We start from the raw sequence: 10,549 nt of genomic DNA on the forward strand, positions 1-10,549 counted from the left end.
ATAGTTATCCCCCTTAGGTATCTAAGGGGTTTAGTTCATAATAAAATAAGAGTACATCTCAAAAGTATAAAAATAACAAAACATGAAGAAAACTCTAAAACCCTTGAAGGAATTCTGAGAGAGATATTCAGTCCTGGAGTAGCTCCGACTTTTGAGATGGATCATCTGGCTTCCTTCAAGTAATTCCTGGCGTGTGGTTCTGTATTCCAGAAAAGTTCTGGAAAGAACGACCCCTTTCTAGGTCACACTTAGGGTGTTTATATAGGCTTTGGATTGGTTTTCTTCCTCACTAAGTACCATTTTTCGTGTAAAATACAACTCTTTGAAAAAGGGATACGCCCGTGTACCACGGCTGTGTGGCGTGATTACCAAGCCGTGTTCGATCCGTTGAATTGCACACGGTCGTGCGGGCTTAATGACCGGGCCGTGTCAATCGTGAAAACCTTAGTCGACACCCCCGAAGGCCACAAGCGTGTGAGGTGCCTATGTGGCAAGGCTTAGGCCGTGTCATCTTCTCAATTTGGTCCGTTTTTGTCTCTTTTTAGCTCGTTTTTGGCTCCTTTCAACTCTTGGTGTTTTTCTGAGTACAAAACATGAAATAACCGGATTAAGAGCACCAAAATCTACAAATCTAGTAATAAACATCCATAAATATGCTAAGCATTTGGGGTGTAGATATGTATAATTTAGTGTTTATCAAATACCCCCACACTTTGCTTATCCTCAAGCAAAATTCTCATTTACTATTAGAATTCATTCCTCTCAATCACATAATCATTACTGATAATGTTACAAGTTATTCCACAGAAAATCATACAGTGAGAATTCAACTATAGGGGCATTAAAAACCTCAAACAATCTAAATCGAATACTTTGACAACAAAATTATAGGTAATCTCCTTCCTTCAAGTAATTAACTTTAGTCCTAAATATACAAGAGATGCCATCCCCACTAAAGATTCACTCAAATCACTCAAAGTGTTTAAGGTTCAAGATTAAGCACTCGATTGTCTAACATGAAAAGTTATTACCATAGGCTTGCATGAAAATCAAATCTCTACCACTTGTAAATGATATGATATATTAATCAAAAGGTCTTTGCATGGTTGTAATGGGGTTTAGGTTATAGGTATGGATACAAACTGAAGAGACAAAGGTTAGAATCGAGATAATTTCAATATAGTACCCCACTATCAAAACTTAATTACTGAACCACCAACAAATATCTAGAACTATTTTACATGAGTTCATGACAACTTTAGCTTGCTGAATTACAATAATAATACTGAGTTTTTTTTTAAGAACAAATCCAGTCAATACAATATGAAAATCAGATCTCATGATTCAGTAACAAAAAATGGTGAACATAGTGAGGTAACAGTATTAAAATCAATCTCGATAAAAAGGGTCAAACAAAGTAAGAAGATTTCAACAATAATGGGTTAATGGGTTCATGATGAAGGTTAATCAAAGAAAAGGGTTAATAGGCTCAAAAGGAGTTCACTAAGGGTTTAATTATGTGGGAAGGCTGTTTTATGGAGTAAATGGGTTAAATCCTAAGTGCCTTTATCATCTCAGTATATCAAATCATATGTGTGATCTCGATATGTATAATCGAAGCAAGTTCTAGAATAACAGTTCAATGTTGACACACTCAAACCACAAAAGAAGTGAGCAAAAAAGAAAGCTATATGCTCAAAAGGCTCAAAAATCTCACCAAAAATTTGGGTTTTTGATGTCATTCCTATATACTTAAGATTTCAAGATAATACCTCAATTTAGAAAAATAATCTAAAAAATTTTAGTTACCAAAATATCAACTTATCATGCTCGATTATCTAATGTCCTATAATCAAATAATCATGCATAATTCCCATGGTCTAATTCATGACATACCAACAATAATTATAGATCAATCAGAATTTATTCTATTAATATTATGAGAAAATCACTTAAGCACAAGAGCAAATTCAGGGATTTGAGAATAATGCAAAAAGTTAGGTTTCATGTTCACCCCCCGCACTTAAGATGTGCATTGCCCTCAATGTACAAAGATATATTATTCAAAATAAAGAAAATCATAAGAGGAAAGGAGGTGAAACTCCATGTTATATGGATGTGGAGCTGGATTCTAAGGATGGAGTGCTCGGGGAAAGTGGTAGCTGCCATTGTTCTTGGCTAGATGAAGAAATTAGGTCGTTGAACATGGCACTCGTGAGGTATTGTTTCCCTTTTGTTTCCTCATTCTATAAAATATTCCTAGCAGCTTTGCTTGAAAGTCTGTAGAATCATGAAGAGCTTATTAAGAGTTGGTGTGGAAGAGAGCGTAGTGGAATTACTTGTTAGAAACATCAGAAAATGGAAAAAGTAAAATTTACTAATATAGATATGTCTTTCAAAATGAAATAATAAAATTGAAATGAAAATAAAAATCAAAAGAAAAATAAAAATAAAAGAAAATAAAAATAAAAATAAGACTAAATAAAAAATAGAAGGATTCAATGATTCTCGTCGGTGGGGCCCTCAGGTGGTAGTGCTGGAGTGGCGATGTGGAAGTGTTGGCACAGCTGATGTATCATGGCCTGCATATCGTCCATCTGTCAGTCCCGTCGCCGATCTTGCTCATGGATCATCTCAAACTGTATAGTGCAATACTGATCGAAATGGGCGAGTCGGTCAGAAATGTATGCCAATGAAGCAGCCGCATGAGTTGGTCGTTCCCTAGGTGGCGCGGTAGAAGGCTCCTTATGCTGTGGGGGAACATCATCAAGGATGTCCTCAAGATCCTCCTCGTCAATGGCATGCGAGAGACAGTATTGAAGAGGATCGGTCCTACGTCGATGCTCAATCATCCTCGTGTGTAACATAGTCGTGATGGCCTGTGGGGACATCTGACCTATCAGAGTAAGCGTTGATGACTGGGCCGCGGTGTTGAGGAGGCCGAAGTGTCTGGTAATGCGCATCACGTAGGGGTCGATGAAGATCACTCCCTTCTTATGTCGCTCGGTCTGATAGCGAATGACAAAAGTAATGAAGTATGCTAAATCGGTCACGTATGCATTCGCCATGCACCATAAATAGTAGGCGACGTGGGTTTTAACGACGTCGGTGCTCTCTCTCCTTCCGGTCAAGGTGTGTGCCAATATGGCATGGAGATATGGTAGGGAATGGGTGAGAGCTGAGGCCTTCGAGCGACTGGGGTTGTAGTTAGGAGAGAGTGGTGCCAAAGTCTTCCAGCACAATGAGGGGGAGATGTGGATATTGTGTGGTAGTACATTCATGTCCTCTTCCTCCATAAACTCATCAGTGTAAAGTCCCAGAGCAACTCTAAACTCTGGGACACTCATCAAACGAACTAGACCGCCTAATCGAAAGTGAATGGTGCCTAGGTCGTCATTGTTCGTCATCACCACCTGTAAATGAAAAGTAGAGCATAATTCTAAAGTTAGCTCTAAATAAGTGGGCTCGGTAATAGCGAAGAACTGTTCCTATGAGTCTGTGGACAGGAAGGCGCGGATGGCATCAGCGAGCTGGACTTGCTCTATGATAGCCTAGTCGATGCAGCTACTTGTGGTGATAGATCGTGCGCGTAATATCTGGAATAGCTCCTCCTGCGAAGCTTGCAGAAATTCAAGGAACGGGTGCCGAACTTCAGTTATAGCACGTACCGAGGAAGAACTCGGTCCCCTACGTCTCTTTGAAGATAGGACCGTGACTTTCTTTCCTCTTGATGACGACATAATGTACCTGAAAATATATGAGCATTGATAGAATCCATGATACATCAGTAGTTAAGCAAGAGGCCCAAAACTAGTATATGCTTTTTAGTGGTTTAAATAATTCAAATATAGAAAATTCTAAGGTAAATTCTTTACTTGTCTAAAGCAAAATATTACAATATCTATGTAAAGCATATAGAATACTAATGTAGCAATACAAATTGGAAAAATAAAGTTTAGAAAGTAAATCAAAGGCTGATGTATGGCGGCGCGCGGGCGTGTTGGTGGCGAACACAGGCGTGTGACGCGGGGGTATAGCCTTGTGGAGGAAAAATTGAGGGTATAGAGAGGGGAAAGTGCGGATTAATGCAAGAGGAATGGATTTTAAGGTGGTTTGAGGGTTGGGGAAGTAAGAATTGTGGGAATGGTGGCCGGAATAAGGATTAGAGAGTGGGGAGGAGAAGTTTTAGGCTAAGGTTTTGAAAGGGGGAAGAAGATGAACAGTGGTTTGTTTATATAAGAGAGGGTCACACGGCATAGGGCCACGCCTGTGTGCTTTGAGTGTGAGCCCGTGTTTTTCAAAATTTTCAATTTAGGCCGTGCCCAGCTACTGTCCTATACCCGTGTGGTTTGAGCGTGTGTGGCACACGGCCATGTCGGACGGCCGTGCCTAGTTTTGTTCGTTTCTCCCACGCCCGTGTATTATGGTAGCACGCCCGTGTACTGTTGTACACGGCTGAATGGCACGGGCGTGTTGCACGCCCGTGTCGAAGAAACATAATCAAGCCTTGTCCCTGGCACGCCCGTGGGTTTTCATTCCCACGACTGTGTGTTCCTATCAAGTTCACCCACGGCCATGTCGCACGGCCGTGGGGATTTATCGCACCCTGTGTTTTGGGGAAATCATGTTCTGCTTCAACACGGCCGTATCGCATGGCCGTGTCTCTTTCCCTGTTTGGCCACGGCTTTAGGCACGCCCGTGTGCATGGCCATGTATGCTGAAAAAATGTGTAATTCAAATATTAAGTTAAGGATCTAAAGTGTTAGAAAATAAAAATAAAGAAATCAAAAGATGTTAGTGCTCGGGTTGCCCCCCGAGAAGCTCTTATTTATAGTCTAAGCTCGACTTACCTCTCCGTTGATTTATCATGGTGGTTTGAGGAGTTCATACTCCTCGTTCCTGCTGTCAATTTTAAAATAAGGTTTTAAACAAGTGTTGTTTACCTTAAAAGTACCGAACTTGGGATGACTCACCTCCACTGTACCGAATGGAAAAATACTAAGTAATGTAAGAGAGATTTCCTCATTTGGTGTGGTAGTGACAATGTGAGGATCAATGGCATCTAGTAAGACTGTATCGCCGACCTGAAGTTGATTAGGAGAGGTATCGGGCTTGTGTTTGCGTAGTTTCGATTTATCATGTGTTCTCGGTTTGTGTTCTCGCCATTTGTCTAGCTACTCTATCCATAGTTTTCATTCTTCATGGACGTCTTTTTTCTCTTCATGATAGTAGCGGACTGTCTCTGTTGTCTTGGTTCGAGGAAGTTCCTGCAAGGACGATTGAATATTAGTTTTATCATCGATAGGTTTTATAGCATTGGCTTGAGTTTTAGAGGTTTTGACTGAGTCGCGTGCTTGGAGTGTTACTGCGTCGTCACCTGCACGAAGTGTTAGCTCTCCTGTGCCTACATTAATAATGGTTCTGGCAGTTGCTAAAAATGGTCGTCCTAAAATTAAAGGTACCTCGTTATCATTATCCATATCTAAGAGAACGAAGTCTACTGGGTAAATAAATTTATCAATTTTAACGAGAACGTCTTCAATAATACCCTTAGGAAATCTAACTATTTTGTCAGCCAATTGTATGCTCATTCTAGTCTATTTGGGTTTACCGAGACCTAGTCGTTTAAACATTTTATATGACATAACATTTATACTTGCCCCTAGATCAACTAAAGCATTATTCACAGATAGACTACCAATTAAGCAAGGAATTCTAAAACTCCCTGGATCTTTCAATTTGTTAGGTAGCTCATTCTTTAGAATAGCTGAGCAGACTGCATTGAGTTCCAGGTGTGATGTAGTATCTAATTTCCTTTTATTGCTCAGAAGTTCCTTTAAGAATTTTGCTGAGTTGGGCATCTGTGAAAGAATTTCAATAAAGGGTAAGTTAATATGTAATTTCTTTAAGAGTTTGACTAACTTACCGAATTGTTCTTCTGTTCTGTCTTTCGTCATCGCTTTAGGATATGGCACACGAGATTCATGATTTGTACTTACCTATTTGGGATTATTATTGTTTACCTCCTCTCGTCCTTTGTTCATCGCGTTGTCTTATTGTAGTTCTGGTTCAGGGGCAATGAATCCTTCCGTATTTTGAGTGCTAATTGCATTGAGGTGTTCCCTCGGATTAGGTTCAGTATTACTTGGTAGGCTACCTTGTGGTCGTTCGGAGATTAGTTTGGACGGCTGGCCTATCTGAGCTTTGAGTCCTTAGATCGATGCTTATTGATTCTTAAGTGTTGTCTCGGTATTTTGGAAACGGGTTTCTGACACCGAAATAAATTTAGAAAGCATCTCTTCAAGGTTTGGTTTCTTCTCCTGTTGAGAACCTTGAGGATTTTGTGGCTTTTGATTTCCTTGACCTCTCCAGGAAAAATTTGGGTGGTTCCTCTAACCTGCATTATAAGTATTACTGTATGGGTTATTTTGAGATCTAAAGTTATTATTACCCATATAGTTGACTTGCTCCTCTTTAGTTGTAGGATTGAAGGATTGGTATTCTGTATATATACCTCCTCCGCTTGAGTCACACCTCATTACTGGATGTACCTGCGTAGAACCAAGTAAACCGTCAATCATTTTATTGAGAAGTTCTACCTGATTAGAAAGCATGGTGACTGAATCGATGTTATAGACGCCGGCTGTTTTCGTTGGCTTTGTCCTCATAACTTGCCACTGATAGTTGTTCAGTGACATATCCTCTATGAATTCATAGGCATCTTCCGGTGTTTTATTGTTAATGGTTCCACCAGCAGCTGCGTCAATCATTTGTCTTGTCGAGGGATTCACACCATTGTAGAACGTTTGAACTTGCAGCCAAAGCGGTAACCCATGGTGAGGGCACCTTCCCAGTAAATACTTGTATCTCTTTCATGCATCGTAAAGTGTTTCTAAATCCATCTGTACAAAAGAAGAGATATCATTACGCAATTTAGCCGTTTTAGCTGGCGAAAAATATTTTAGTAAAAACTTCTCGGTCATTTGTTCCCAAGTAGTGATAGACCCTTGTGGTAACGAGTTTAACCACTGTTTAGCTTTGTTTTTCAGTGAAAAGGGAAATAACTAGAGGCGAATGGCGTCATCAGAAATGCCATTGATTTTGAATGTATCGCAAAATTCAAGAAAATTTGTCAAGTGCATGTTGGGATCCTCATCCTACAAACCATCAAACTGAACAAACTACTGTATCATCTAAATTGTGTTAGGTTTTAGTTCGAAATTATTCGCAAAAATAGTAGGTTTAACTATACTAAACTCAGTTCCTGTTAAAGAAGGTTTAGCATACTCATACATAGTACGTGGAGCAGGATTTTGATTAGCTGCGATTGCAGGAGGCAGCTGATCGCCTGGGTTTTCAGCCATCTCGTTGATTGGGGTTTAAGTATCGTCTTCTCGCTCGTTCTTCGTGTCTTGTAAACTACGTCTTATTTCTCTTTAATTTTTGCAAATTGTACGATCAATTTCTTCGTCAAAGAGTAATGGTCCTGATGGGTTTCTTCTAGTCATAAACTATAAAAAAACCTGCCAAGAGAGAAAAAGTAAATTAATAAATAATAAAATAAAATAAAATAAAATTGCAAGAAAAATAAATGGCTAAAGTAATAAAAATTTAGTGTTCCTAATATTTCAGGGCAAGGTCTATTCCTCCTCTGCATAAGCACATCAAATCATGAATTAATACCCAGAATATTAACTCAAGTATTAAGAATACATAATTAAGAACAAATCAAGTATTTATCATACAGTTCAGATAATAATAACAAGATCCATCATAGTTATCCCCCTTAGGTATCTAAGGGGTTTAGTTCATAATAAAATAAGAGTACATATCAAAAGTATAAAAATAACAAAACATGAAGAAAACACTAAAACCCTTGAAGGAATTCTGAGAGAGATCTTCAGTCTTGGAGTAGCTCCGGCTTTTGAGGTGGATCGTCTGGCTTTCTTCAAGTAATTCCTGGCGTGTGGTTCTGTATTCCAAAAAAGTTCTGGAAAGAGCGGCCCCTTTCTAGGTCACACTTAGGGTGTTTATATAGGCTTTGGATTGGCTTTCTTCCTTCCTAAGTACCATTTTCCGTGTAAAATACAACTCTTTGAAAAAGGGACACGTCCGTGTGCCACGACTGTGTGACGTGATTACCAAGTTGTGTTCGATCCGTTAAATTACACATGACAGTGTGGGCTCAATGGCCAGGCCGTGTGAATCGTAAAAACCTTGGTCGATACCCCCGAAGGCCACGGTAGTGTGAGGTGCCTGTGTGGCAAGGCTTAGGCTGTGTTATCTTCTCGATTTGGTCCGTTTTTGTCCCCTTTTTAGATCGTTTTTGGTTCCTTTCGACTCTTAGTGCTTTCCTGAGTACAAAACATGAAATAACCAGATTAAGAGCCCCAAAATCCACAAATCGAGTAATAAACATCCATAAATATGCTAAGTATTTGGGGTGTAGATATGTATAATTCGGTGTTTATCACGCAATGATCGAAAGAGATTAACACAGTTACATCTACATTTGTCTAATGAAATTTTACAATATATGATGAAGGAGAAGACCGCCGCTGGATTATGGAAGAGGTCGGAACAAATATGTATGTCGAAAATTTTAACCGGCAAGCTACATATGAAGCAGTGTCTTTATGTTCATCGTTTGGAGGAAAGTGCGTCTTTTTGCACGAACACTTAATAGTGTTTATATAAATTCTCTCAAACTGGATGCCATAGAGGTTTAGTATGATAATGAAGATCCAGGGTTGATACTACTTTGTTCCTTGCCCCCATCTTATTCAACCTTTAGAGACATAATTTTATATAGTCGCGAGTCTCTCACAGTTGAGGAGATTTATGATTTTTTAACCTCGTATGGTAAGATGAAGTATCTTGTGGTTAAAATCGACTTTAAGTGAGAGGGTCTTATTGTTCGTGGGAGACAAGATCAGAATGCTGATGATGATTGTGGAATGACACAGAAACAAAATCCTCACTGTAAATCTAAGGGTAGATCGAAGTCTTCAAATAGAGGTAAAATTTATAACTTTTGTAAGAAGAAATGGCGCATTAAATCTGAGTGCTATAAGCTACAGGACAAGATCAAAAGGGAGGCTGCAAATCAAAAGGGAAAACAACCAGAAAATTCTGGTGAAGCTGATGTTGTAGAAGACTATAGCGATGATGAAATTCTAGTTACTTTTGTTAACAATTCTAAAGTGAGCAAGGAGTGGATCTTTGATTCGGGCTGCACCTTCCACATGAGTCCTAATCAGAATTGGTTTACAACTTACAAAATAGTGTCTGAAGGTGTTCTTTTGATAGGAAACAATGCTTCGTGTAAAATTGCAGGTGTTAGAACAATTAAAGTTAAGATGTTTGATAGAGTTGTCAAAACACTTAGTGACGTACGACATGTTTTAGAATTGAAGGGAAATTTAATTTCATTGAGTACTATTGATTTAAAAGGGTGCAAATACACAGCTGAAAGTGGGGTTTTGAAGATTTCCAAAGGTTCCCTCGTTGTGATGAAAGGGCAGAGAAAGACTGCCAAGTTATATGTTCTACAAGGTCTACTGTTATTGATGATGTAGCTATCGCTTCCTCTTCCTTGTAAGATGGTGATATTTCTAAGCTTTGGCATATATGCCTATAGTATATGAGTGAGAATGGCATGACAGAATTAAGCAAAATAAGACTTCTTGATGGGTAAGGAATTTGCAAACTGAAGTTCTTTGAACACTACATTTTGGGGAAGCAAAAGAGAGTTCGATTAACTAGAGGAATCTATAACACGAAAGGAACATTGGAATATATTCATTTTAATCTTTGGGGGCCATCAAGAGTGCCTTCAAAAGGTAGAGTTAATTACATGTTAACTTTTATTGATAATTTTTCTAAAAAAGATTGGGCGTTCTTTCTGAAAAAGAAAAGCGATGTATTTTCTACATTTAAGTCTTGAAAAACTATGATTGAAAAACAGACAGAAAAACAAATAAAATACCTCTGCACAGACAATGGTTTAGATTTTTTTCTGATGAGTTTAATAAACTGTGCAAGTTAGAAGGCATCATGAGACACTTGACAGTTCGTCATATTCCATAGCAAAACGGCATTGCAGAACAAATGAACAGAATGATCATAGAGAAGATTCGATGTATCTTGTCAAAAACCAACTTACCAAAGTTGTTTTGGGTCGAATCAGTCTCTACTACATGTTTTTTAATTAACTGATCTCTATTCGTTGTCATTGAGAAAAAGACTCCACAAGAGGTATGGTCTAGTAATCCTGTTGACTATTCTGATTTAAAGATATTTGGGGGTCTTGCGTATACTCATATTGATAATGGAAAATTGGAACCGAGATCCATTAAATATGTTTTTCTTGGTTATAAAGCTGGTGTAAAAGGGTATAAGTTATGGTGCCCTAAAAATAGAAAAGTTGTGATTAGTAGAGATGTTGTTTTTGATGAAACTTCTATGCAACCTAACTTATCTTTTAAAGACTTTTCCAATAAAGAAAATCAAAAACAGGTGGAGCATCAGATTAATTCAAAATCTACAA

General features: G+C 38.6%; 1 non-coding gene across 1 annotated transcript; it reads left to right on the forward strand.

Annotated features, from left to right (window-relative positions):
• Positions 1 to 6,828: 6,828 nt before the first annotated feature.
• On the forward strand, positions 6,829 to 6,935 carry LOC121227800 (small nucleolar RNA R71). The gene has a single exon (XR_005925322.1). It is a non-coding gene; the product is annotated as a small nucleolar RNA R71 (small nucleolar RNA).
• The last annotated feature ends 3,614 nt before the right edge of the window (positions 6,936 to 10,549 follow it).

Source organism: Gossypium hirsutum, chromosome A03, assembly GCF_007990345.1.
Source record: "Gossypium hirsutum isolate 1008001.06 chromosome A03, Gossypium_hirsutum_v2.1, whole genome shotgun sequence".
Lineage (NCBI taxonomy): Eukaryota > Viridiplantae > Streptophyta > Magnoliopsida > Malvales > Malvaceae > Gossypium > Gossypium hirsutum.